Source organism: Phyllostomus discolor, chromosome 6 (genome assembly GCF_004126475.2).
Source record: "Phyllostomus discolor isolate MPI-MPIP mPhyDis1 chromosome 6, mPhyDis1.pri.v3, whole genome shotgun sequence".
Classification (NCBI taxonomy): Eukaryota; Metazoa; Chordata; class Mammalia; order Chiroptera; family Phyllostomidae; genus Phyllostomus; species Phyllostomus discolor.
Window position 1 is genome coordinate 131,551,929 of NC_040908.2, and position 11,087 is coordinate 131,563,015.

General features: G+C 41.9%; 1 pseudogene; it reads left to right on the forward strand.

Moving 5' to 3' along the window:
- Positions 1-858: 858 nt before the first annotated feature.
- On the forward strand, positions 859-2,331 carry LOC114500193 (annotated as a pseudogene).
- Positions 2,332-11,087: the final 8,756 nt, after the last annotated feature.

An 11,087-nucleotide genomic window follows, 5' to 3' on the forward strand; every position in this document is an offset into this window, starting at 1 on the left:
TGTTGGGAACATTTGGCATGCCCAGAACATGGTGCGCAGAAAGTTGGCTGATGTGGGCTTGGGTCAGACTGTGAATCCTCCAAAGAACTTATTTTTGCATATAAGTCTCAGTGACTTTTCCTGGACATCAAAGAGCAAAAAGAAGGGTCCCTTTTTACAGTCAGGGAAGGGGAGTCGCACAGTCTAGAAGGGCTGATCTGCTGCCCAGGAGGGTCACTGATAATTCATTTGCTCCTGAGGTTGAGACTTGTTACCTCTTCAAGGTCACCAGCTAAGCAGTTACATTTCTGCTGAGGCTGAACATCTGGATAAAAACAGCTGGGACCACACCTGCAAACCCCTCTTCCCTAAACCCTGACAATTCTCAAGAGAACACTTATTGAGTGAGTGGTTGTCTAATTCCCTTCCAATGTCCTCCCAGGGGAAGGCTTTCTCCGGTTATCCTTTATTATTCTGAAATCTCTCTGGCCCTAACTTAATTTTATTCCCTCTTTTTAGTCTTTTCAGACATAAGGAATAATTTTTCTATATATCCTGGATAAAATCATTGCCTGTATTCAAAGGCAATAATTTAACCACCCATTTGCCTTATCCAAAGGAAACAAATTTGATTCCTTAACTATTTTCATAAAAATTCATTCTTTGTTCCACAACCTTAACTTCATAAGTTCATTTTAATCTCTGTCTCTTTCCCTGAGCCCTCTTGTCCAAATGCATGAACTAAAACTAAAGAGGGAGCATAAAACCGAAATGTCTTTCTTAAGACAGGTGAGGACTGGATCAGCTGCTGCCAAGTCCAGATCCAGTTCCACGTGCCACTGAAGCCCACGGGCCATGCTTTTTGGTTCTAAACCCAGTATGGCAGTTCTCAAGGATCAGCTGATTGTGAATCTTCTTCTTAAAAAAAAAAAAAAAAGAAATCCCCAGAATAAGATCACAGTCATTGGGGTTAGTGCTGTTGGCATGATCTGTGCCATCAGCATCTTAATGAAGAATCTGGCAGATAAACTTGCTCTTGTTGATGCCATGGAAAGCAAATTGAAGGAGGAGATTATGGATCTCCTACATGGTAGCCTTTTCCTTAGAACACCAAAAATTGTCTCTGGCAAAGACTATAATGTGACTCCAAACTCCAAGCTGGTTATTACCACAGCTAGGGCACATCAACAAGAGGGAGAAACCATCTTAATTTGGTCCAGCAAAACATGAACATCTTTATATTCATCATTCCTAATGTTGTAAAATGCAGTCCTAACTGCAAATTGCTTATTGTTTCCAAACCAGTGGATTTCTTGACCTATGTGTCTTGGAAGATATGCAGCTTTCCCAAAAGCTATGTTATTTGAAGTATTTGCAATCTGGATTCAGCCCAATCCATTACCTAATGGGGGAAAGGCTGAGAGTTCACCCATTAAGCTGTCATGGGTGGGTCCCTGAAGAGCATGGACATTCTAGTGTGCCTGTATGCAGTAGAGTAAATGTTGCTGTTATCTCCCTAAAGACTCTGCACCCTGATTTAGGCACTGATGTAGATAAGGAACAGTGGAAAAAAGTTCACAAACAGATGGTTGACAGTGGTTATGAGGTGATCAAACTGAAAGGCTACATCTCCCATACCATCGGACTATCTGTGGCAGATTTCAAAAAAGGTGTAATGGAGAATCTTAGGCAGGTGCATCTAATTTCTATCATAATTAAGGGTCTCTATGGAATAAAAGAAGTCATCTGCCTTGGTTCCTTATATCTTGGGACAGAATGGAATCTCAGATGTTGTGAAGGTGACTTTGACACCTGAGGGAGAGGCCCATTTAACGAAGAGTGAAGATACGCTGTGGGGGATCCAGAAAGAGCTGCAGTTGTGAAGTCTTCTAATGTCGTACCACCTCACTGTCGAGGCTACAACTGGATTTTAGTTGGAGATTGTGCATATTGTCCCTTTTATCTGATCTGTGACTAAAAACACCAATTTCCTAAAGATAGAAATAGTGATGGTTCATAAAGCCCTGCATCTCTGTCCTGATGCTAGATCGTACTTACCTTGCGTAGTCCTAACCTGGTTCGTGTGAAGCAGTTCCACCTCTCAAAGGGACCCCTGCCAATGTCGCACACACCACAGTTGCCCTTCAAAGTAGATGTGTGTTCACTGTGTGTACGTAACTTATGGTTCCTTTACCCAGTGTGCCCAATCCAACTTTTTTTCTGTCCAGTCAATCACATCCTGGGATCCAATGTATAAATCCAGTGTTGCATGTCTTGTGCATAACTGTCCTTAAGGATCTTATTTAGTGTACTGTATGTATCAGATTAGTGTACATTGCCATATAATGTAAACTGAAGAGTCTACATATAAATAACACAGCCAACTATGCAAGTGTCATACCAACTAAAACACCCAATAAAGCTTGAACAGTGGGGAAAAAGATAGGTGAGAGGTTCATTGCAGAGCAAGAAGAACAAACAATCCCTTCAGTACAGGGCTGTCTGCATGGCCCAACAGTCCAAGACTAACCCAGGGAAACAGATGTCATCACATTGGCTGGGGAAAGGAGAAGACATCATCAATCGGAAGACCAATTGATCTTGCAGAGTGACAGTTGTTCTCAAAAGCCCCCCAGAGGAGACAGACACAGTCTCCCGGAAGACTGCTGAGGAGGAGTGCACAGAGTAAATGCAGCTTGCATCACCTCAGCCCTCCTGGGTCTACAGTCTGGAGCCAGCACTGTGGTCAGAACACAGACGCATGAGTCTAAGCATAAGCATGCATGCAGCTCAAATCCAAGGGCCAGGGGTGGACATTGGTAGCCCAGAGCCATGAAGGAATCTTCTGCTGTACAGGAGTGAAAGTACAAAATTCAGCATGTCATTAGTGTTCAGGCAGCTTAATCTCATGTGAAAGAAATACCATGCAACCCAGCAGAAGCAATGGATAGCCGGGCTGCTCTCCTGGGAAGGGGACAGGGGGCATCTTGTTGACCCCATGCATGAGTAGAGGGACAGACACCTCCCAAGGGGAGAAACGAGGACAGGGCCCATGCAGATCCTATCTGAGATTAGGGGACCTTTACAGCATCAGAGAAGCACTTGGAAAATTTCAAGGAAGTCTCTTTCGAGTCTGTGTGTGTGTGCACTTGTGTGTGCACGTGCGCGCGTGCGCGAGTGTGTGTAGGATAGGAGAGTGGGGCCTGGGCAGGGAGGGGCCCCTTTTACCTGGGTCTAAAAAAAGTACTGGCTTGAATTCAAGTTGGCCTGACTTCAAACCACTGATCATGCCCACTATAAAATATTGGGAATCATACCAAACTTCATTTTTTATGACAAAGCTAAAAATTTAACCTTTAAATAATAGTGACACAGACATGGGCAGGCCTACTGTGTTGCTCCTTTCCTCCTTGTCCTGTCAAATGTTCTAGCTCTGCCCCGCATCTACTCTTGACAACCATGAAACATCCAATGGGTCACTCTTACTTTTTGAAATAGCTCCCCAAAGAGTTCCTCACCAACTGTATATTGATGTCCAACAGTGAACCATTCCTGGAGTCCATCAATTGCTGTTTACAGTCACCCCAGAACCTTAGTTTCAAATAATTAGCAGCTCCCCAGGAATGCTTACCTTTGTGAAATACTGCATGCTCATTTGAGCGTAAAGAGACTCCTGATAGGAATATCAAAATCACCTTTGAATACTGGATAATTGATAGGTATGTTTATACCCTTCACTAAGCTCTAGGTGACAACTTGGCATGCAATTAACAAAACAAAACAAAGCCTAGCCTCTGATCTGTTACAAAGCATATTGAATAGGCTTATCTCACAGAGAGTGGGTGACTCTTGGTGCTGTTCAGTTGAGAATAGTCTAGTGGGAGAGAGTATCAATGGAGAGGAGGCCAGGAAATAAGAAGGCAGCTGCTGCCAGCTCTGTCGGGCAAACAAGATTTAAAGCCCAAGGCTGGAGTTAGGCTAGAGGGGATCAGACCCTATAGCTGGGTGTGGGGTGGGGGCTAACACCTCACTCTCTGAAGGCAGTGTCTCCTGATGACAGAATTCCTGCTGATGCTGTGTCCATCTCCCACCCACACCCCTGTTCAGTGGTGCCAGCAGGCATATCTCAGAACAAAACTGGCCATACTGTATTGCCCTAAAGTAGGACTTTGTCCAATGATCAACACTACTTTTGTATCAAAATCCCAAACAGAAGTCTAATGCTCCTAGTCCCTGCCATGTCCCTCTAGGCTTCCTTTTGCCTGTAGAAATTTCTGTACGTCGTCTCTTTCACCCTGAGATAGTAAGACTCCATTGAAATAATATTAATAACAGCTAATATTAATTTTTCCCTTAATAAGCATCAGAAGTTATAGTGACCGTCCTAAAACAAAAAGCTGGTCATACCATTTTCCCACTCATAGCCCCTCATTGATGCTTCACCACCCATGGGTAATGCTCTTCACTTACATATGTGCATTTCATGATCTTCCTCAGCCTATTATTTTGGCTTTACTTCCTGCCAGTCTCCCTACCCCATATAGCCTCTGGTCTAGCCACACCAACCAACAACCATTTCAAGAACAAGCCTCCTCCTATCAGGCCCCCTTCCTCTTCCAGTACCAGGAAGGCTTTGTCTCTTTTGGCAAGTTTCTACCCAGCCTTCACCATAGAACTCAGAAGTCACCTTCTCTACAGTGACCTCCCTAACTCTTCCAGGAGTTTTCTTTTCCATGTTCACCTAGCAGTTTGTTTTCATTTTCACACAGTCCCAAGCAAAGGACTGTTCCCAGATTCATCTCCTCCCATAGACCTTGAACTCCTGAAGATAGAAACTAAAGGATCCATCTTTGTGTAACCAGCGTGCTGGCTGTCTCCGTGTCCTGCAGCTCTGAAATCCACATGTGCTGTCTGTATTCCCCCTGAGCCCACCTGAGTGCCCAAGGCAGTGGCTCTTGAGGAATGCTGATCCATCTGGGAGCACAGCAGACTGCGTGGGAGTCATTATGGGTGACTCAGAGGGCACGCCCAACTGCAAACAACTGAAAACTGCTCATCAGTTGTCTCCCCATGAAATTTCCTCCTTGGTCATGCTACAACCAGGGGCTTTTCTCTCTTCCCTTCCCCTAAGGGGTACCTCATTGTGTGGGCTCTTTCCTCCTCTATTTTTATGTATGCGTATATGAATGTTGCTATTTATAAGAATTAATAAAAATGCAAACAGAACATAAGAGTGGAAAATAAAATTAAAGTACTGTATCTATTTTACAGACAGTGTCACTTTCCAGAAATGACTGTGCTCTTCACACTGTTTCTCTTTCAAGTTCTTCTGGTGGTTACCACCCTAACCTTAACTTCTATACTTAGATCTTTATTATTTATCTATGTAGACTGCCTCTACCAACCCCACAATAGGAAATACAATGAAATCAGCATACTTGGCCTACCTCCTACTTTCTTTCTCCATTCCCTCTCTCCTTTCTTGATCTCTGTGATAGCCTTAATCTGAGTTCTTCTGATGATTATCATTAAATAATATACTAAAGCTTCTATATCTTCATCTATCAAATTTACATATATTTATACACTTGTTTTCTATTAAATGCATTTACACTGCCATTTCCTACTCCCCTTATATCATCCTATTTTTGTCAACTCACCATATTTTAACATGACAAGGTATTCATAACATTTGAATATTGTAATACAATCATAATTGGATTTTCTTGGTCAATAAGTTCATTTCTAAACTAGAAAATCAATAAATAAAATTCAAATAATACAACTAGGTAGTAATTATTCACAGTATAAGCAAGTGCAGTGGCTGGGTTATAATAGAGGGAAAGGGAGAAAAAAATGTTTTGTTACCAAGCTATGAACCCATCTGGTTCTGGGATCATTTTGAATTGCACATCTTTAATCAACTTTTAAAATAATAGTAATTGGTCTGGTCAAGTTTTTCCTTTCTTCTTCTGTCAGTGTCAGTAATATGTTCTACGCCAGAAAGTCATCTTTTCTCTCTAAATCCTTATATTTATTGCCACAGGGCTGAATCTCCCTGTTTTGTTTTCTCTTTGTTACTTATCTAGGTTTCTTAAGGATTTAGCTATTTTAAGGAGTTAGCTTTTTAGGTTTATTTAAGCATTAAATAAATGTTATAGTTACATTTTAATAAATCAATAAATTAAATTTTAATCAACTAGTATGTAATTAAGTTTAGCTTTAATTTTAGTAAATGTCCTCTTTCTGGTTTCCTTTGGTTTATTGTTGCTTCACTAGTTCCTTCAGACAAGTCCTTAGTTTCCTTATTTTTTAATCTTTCTTCTCTAATTATAATAGTGTTATAGGCCATGAATTTCCTCTGAGGATAACTTTTGCTGGGTCATTGGTTTTTAGTTTTGTGTTTCTCTTTCCTTTAGCAATAAAAACTTCCCTTCTGATGTCCACATTGAGCCAAGGACTAGGTGCATATTTCTTAATACTTAAATATAGATTTTCCCTTATCTTTCAATAATTTTTACAGATATTAGAATATGATAAAAAAATTTGCTCCTCAAATTGCTACTTTAAAATGATATGTTGAAAGTTTCCCTTTTTGGCTTGACAAGTGACTTCTAATGTGTTTTCTGCAAGTAAGTCTATTGAAGATTATAATCTTCAATAAATAAGATGAAAAAATAGCAAGCAACATAGATGGAGCTAATTTTCTTCTCAGGGAATGTGACATCAACTGACAGCAGCTCCATCCATGTTAGTTCTCTGCCAAGGACCTTAGCATTGTCCTGGGCTCCTCCTTTTCTCTTACTTTCCAATTAGGAAATACTGTGTATTTAAAATATACCCAGAATCCAACCACATGTCATCAGTTCCACTGCCACCACCCAGGCAGGTATAAACTACATCATCTCTCACCTGCAATCAGTAAATTCTTAACAGGCCTTCCTGTCACCCCTCTCGCCCCCTACAGTTTGTTTTGAACACAGCAGCAATTGTATCTTGTTAAATGTAAGGAGACCATTCACTCTGCACAGAACCCTCCAATATTTCCTGACCAACAGGTTCCTTTTTCATGGTGGGGTTATGGGCACCCTCCTGACAGGCTGGAAGAGCAGGGAAGCCCCGGCTGAGTGGACAGCCTACTGGGAAAGGAAGAAGAAGGGACTGGGACATAGGGAACTCTGAAATAACCGAAGGACACTTATTTTTTAGCATATTTTATTGATTATGGTATTATAGTTGTCTCATTCCCCCCCTTCTCCCTCTCCACCTGGTATCCCCATTCCCATCAGCATTGTCCCCCTCTTAGTTCATGACCATGGGTCAGACACATAAGCTGTTTGGCTTTTCCATTTCCTACATTATGTTTAACACCTCCGCCAACCCCGCCATCTATTTTGTACCTACCAATTATGCTTCTTATTTCTTGTACCTTTTTCCACATTCTCCCTCTCCCCTTCCCCACTGGTAACCCCCATGTGATCATTTCTGTGATTCTGTACCTGTTCTAATTGTTTGCTTAGGTTGTTTTGCTTTTGCTTTTTAAGTTCAGTTGTTGATGGTTGTGAGTTTGTTGTCATTTTACTGTTCATAGTTTTGATCTTCTTCTTTTTCTTAGATAAATCCATTTAACATTTCATATAATAAGGGCTTGGTGATGATGAACTCCTTTAACTTGACCTTGTCTGGGCAACACTTTATCTGCCCTTATATTCTAAATGATAGCTTTGATGGATAGAGTAATTCTGGATGTAGGTCTTTGTCTTTCACTACTTTGAATGCTTCTTTCCAACCCCTTTTTGCCTGCAAAATTTCTTTTAAGAAATCAGCTGATAGTCTAACAGGAACTCCTTTGTAGGTAACTGTCTCCTTTTCTCTTGCTGCTTTTAAGATTCTTTTCTTATCTTTAAACTTGGGTAATGTAATTTTGATGTACCTTGGTGTGTGCCTCCTTGGGTCTGACTTCTTTGGGACTCTCTGGGCTTCCTGGACGTCCTGGAAGTCTATTTCCTTTGCCAGATTGGGGAAGTTCTCCATTATTTTTTCAAATAAGTTCTCAATTTCTTGCTCTTCCTCTTCTCCTTCTGGCACCCCTATGATTCAGATGTTGGCATGTTTAAAGTTGTCCCAGAGGTTCCTAAGCCTCTCTTCATTTTTTAAAATTCTTTTTTCTTCATTCTGTACTGGTTGAATGTTTATTTCTTTCTTTTGCTCCAAATCATTGATTTGAATCTCAGTTTCCTTCCCTTCACTGTTGGTTCCCTGTACATTTTCCTTTATTTCACTTTCCATATCCTCACTTTTTCCTCTATTTTGTGACCATACTCAACCATTTCTGTGAGCATCCAGATTACCAGTGTTTTGAACTCTGCATCTGATAGGTTGTCTATCTCCTCATCACTTTGTTCTTTTTCTGGAGTTCTGTTCTTTGATCTGTTCTTTCATTTGGACCATGTTTCTTTTTCCTCAGCACACCTGTTACATTATAAGGGGTGAAGCCTTAGGTATTCTCCAGGGCGAGGCAACATACTTTGCTGTGTTGTGGCACTGTCTGTGGGAGAGGAATCTGAGAGAGAACAATGCTGCTTGCTTGGCTCTTGCCCCAGTTTCAGTCACTTCCCCTGCTACCCACAAGTGAATTGGGCCAGGAATCAGGGTACTGATTGAGTTGGTTTACGTTCTAGGACCCCATGGGTCTCTCCAATGGACTCTTCTATAAAACTTGGAGTTTCTCCCACTGCCACCAAACCCACAGGTTTTTATAGCCAGAAGTCCCAAGGAACACTTTGATGGAAGCTATTTATTGACAATTCAGTTGCAAGGGTTAATGCCATCATTATCTAGAAAAGGATCATGTGACCTTCTTGACTGCAGGCTTTTAAGGAAGGAATCATTTATGTTACAGTAAGTTTGGCAAAATGTTCTTGCCCAGATTCATCTTCAGGAATGAGTGATTTACTTTCAGTCCTTCAACATGAACTTTCCTGCATTGGTTGTTTCTTCCACAGGGAAAAACAGTGAAATTACATTTTCCTTTCAACCAGAAGCATCTCTGATTGTACTTACAATAACACCATCTGATTAGTGCAAATGTGTGGGTCTCTCTATGCTGTGCACTTTGTAAACTAACCAACGATGAAGCCTTTGTTCCAGCTGTCCACATGAAATGAGGGGAGACCTTCTGAGTTGGAGGATTGCCACTCTTTATTTTATTGGAAGAGCATGTTACCTGATATTACACCTACTGGGATGAACACAAGAGGCTTTTATCTGGGTTACCTGATCAGTCCTATGAAACTTTCATTGCTGGATTGGCTGCAAGAGACAGGAAGGGGCTTCCAAGGAAACCTCAGATATAACAACACTTTCCAGAGTCGACAGCCTTCCTAGCCAGAACACTGGTCCCCCCTATAGTGAGCCAGGACCAATGTCATTTTTACATAAGGAACCCCACAGTGGTGTATGTTGGCATTGCGGCTGGGCAGGGCGGGGGGGGAGAGAGAGATTGAAAGAGAGAGAGAGAGAGCAGAGAGATGCTCCTGGGATCTATATTATTTTATATCTCAAAAATATTTTGGAAAGGAACTTTTCTACAATGTGTCTTGGGCTGCTTCCTGTCCTCACTTCCCTGCACAAACACAGGGTAGCTTCTGTGAACAAAACAAAAATCACCTCAAAAAGCAGAGCTGAACAGGCTCAGGAACTTTGGCCAAATAGCCTGCCTCAGGTCAGGAGGAAGGGAGACCACATATCTACTGAGCATTTTCAGGGAACCACTTTGCCTATTTACTCATCCTAAGCTTTGTCTTATTATCTCCTTTATAGGATTACACACTGAGACTCAGAGAGGTTATGGGAAGTCTCATAGCCCTCTCCTTAGTCCAAACTTTCACCCATTTCTCACCTGGATTCTTATAATGTATTTCTAAGGGATTTCTCCACTCAGAAATCTTTTTACCCTGAAGCAAAATGAGTTTTCAAAGTGCACATCTGATCAAGTGACTCATATATTACCCATCCCCCTCACCCCACCCTAATGCTACAAATCCTCCATTGTCATCCCATGCTCTTGGCACAAGCCCTAGGGTAACCAAAGCAGACTGCATCATCTGTCCCCTCCTCTCTCTTCAGCCTCATCTTGTCCTCCTTTCCTTTTACCCTCTGGGCTCTAAATCAACTCTGTGCCATGCTTCTCTGGCCCAAGACCTTCCCACGTGCTATTACCTCCACCTCGGGAGCCAGACCCATCTTCCCGGCCCCACCCAGTCCTCAGTTCACTCCTTATTCATCCTTCAGCTCACAATTCACCCATCTCTTCCCCCAGGTAAGCCTGGACTTGCTCCCCAGGATTGTTACATGCACTTAGAAGCCTGTGTATGCTTCTTTCAGAGCACTTACCACCACTTAAAATGGGCATTTTTATCTTACGACCATTTGATTGTCTTCTGACTTCCTTACTAGACTGGTATGGATGGGGTCTCTTGTTTCACTCACCATTGCATTTTGAATGCCTCACACAGTGCCTGGTCTAAGGCAGGCACTCCATATTCATTATTTATATATGACTGGATGGGAATGAATAAAACAACACTTGGTTTACCATTGACTCAATGGTAGGCCAGAATTTAAGCATCATAGTTTGTGCTCATTCCATTGCTTGTGCCCCCTCTTCTAACTATTGGCTTCCTGAATTTAAAGTTAATTAAATGCCCTCCATTGTCTTCCTTTTCTCAGAACTGATAAATTTAAAATTGCTCATGTCTTTTCCAGCTACTTGAAAAATTGCTGCTGATACCAAAACTTTCCCCTCAGATGTTTCCCTTTTTAGAAAGTTCTCATGTGAGCTTTGAATAAAGGGTGCTTTTTCCTTGCTCCCACTGTTGACCCCACATGTCACTTCCATTCTATTCTGTCCTTGGGCTGAAAATATTCTTCTTTGCTCCCCTGACCCAAGACTCAGTGCTAAGGCACATGTCACAACAGCTCTCCCCAGGGAGGCTAGGAAGCTGGAAGGGTGAGCCATTATGGAGTACAGGTGAGTGAGCACCTGTGAGCTGGAAAATTAAGGTGCAGATCAACAAGAGAGCCACTGTTGGGGCACAAACTTCACC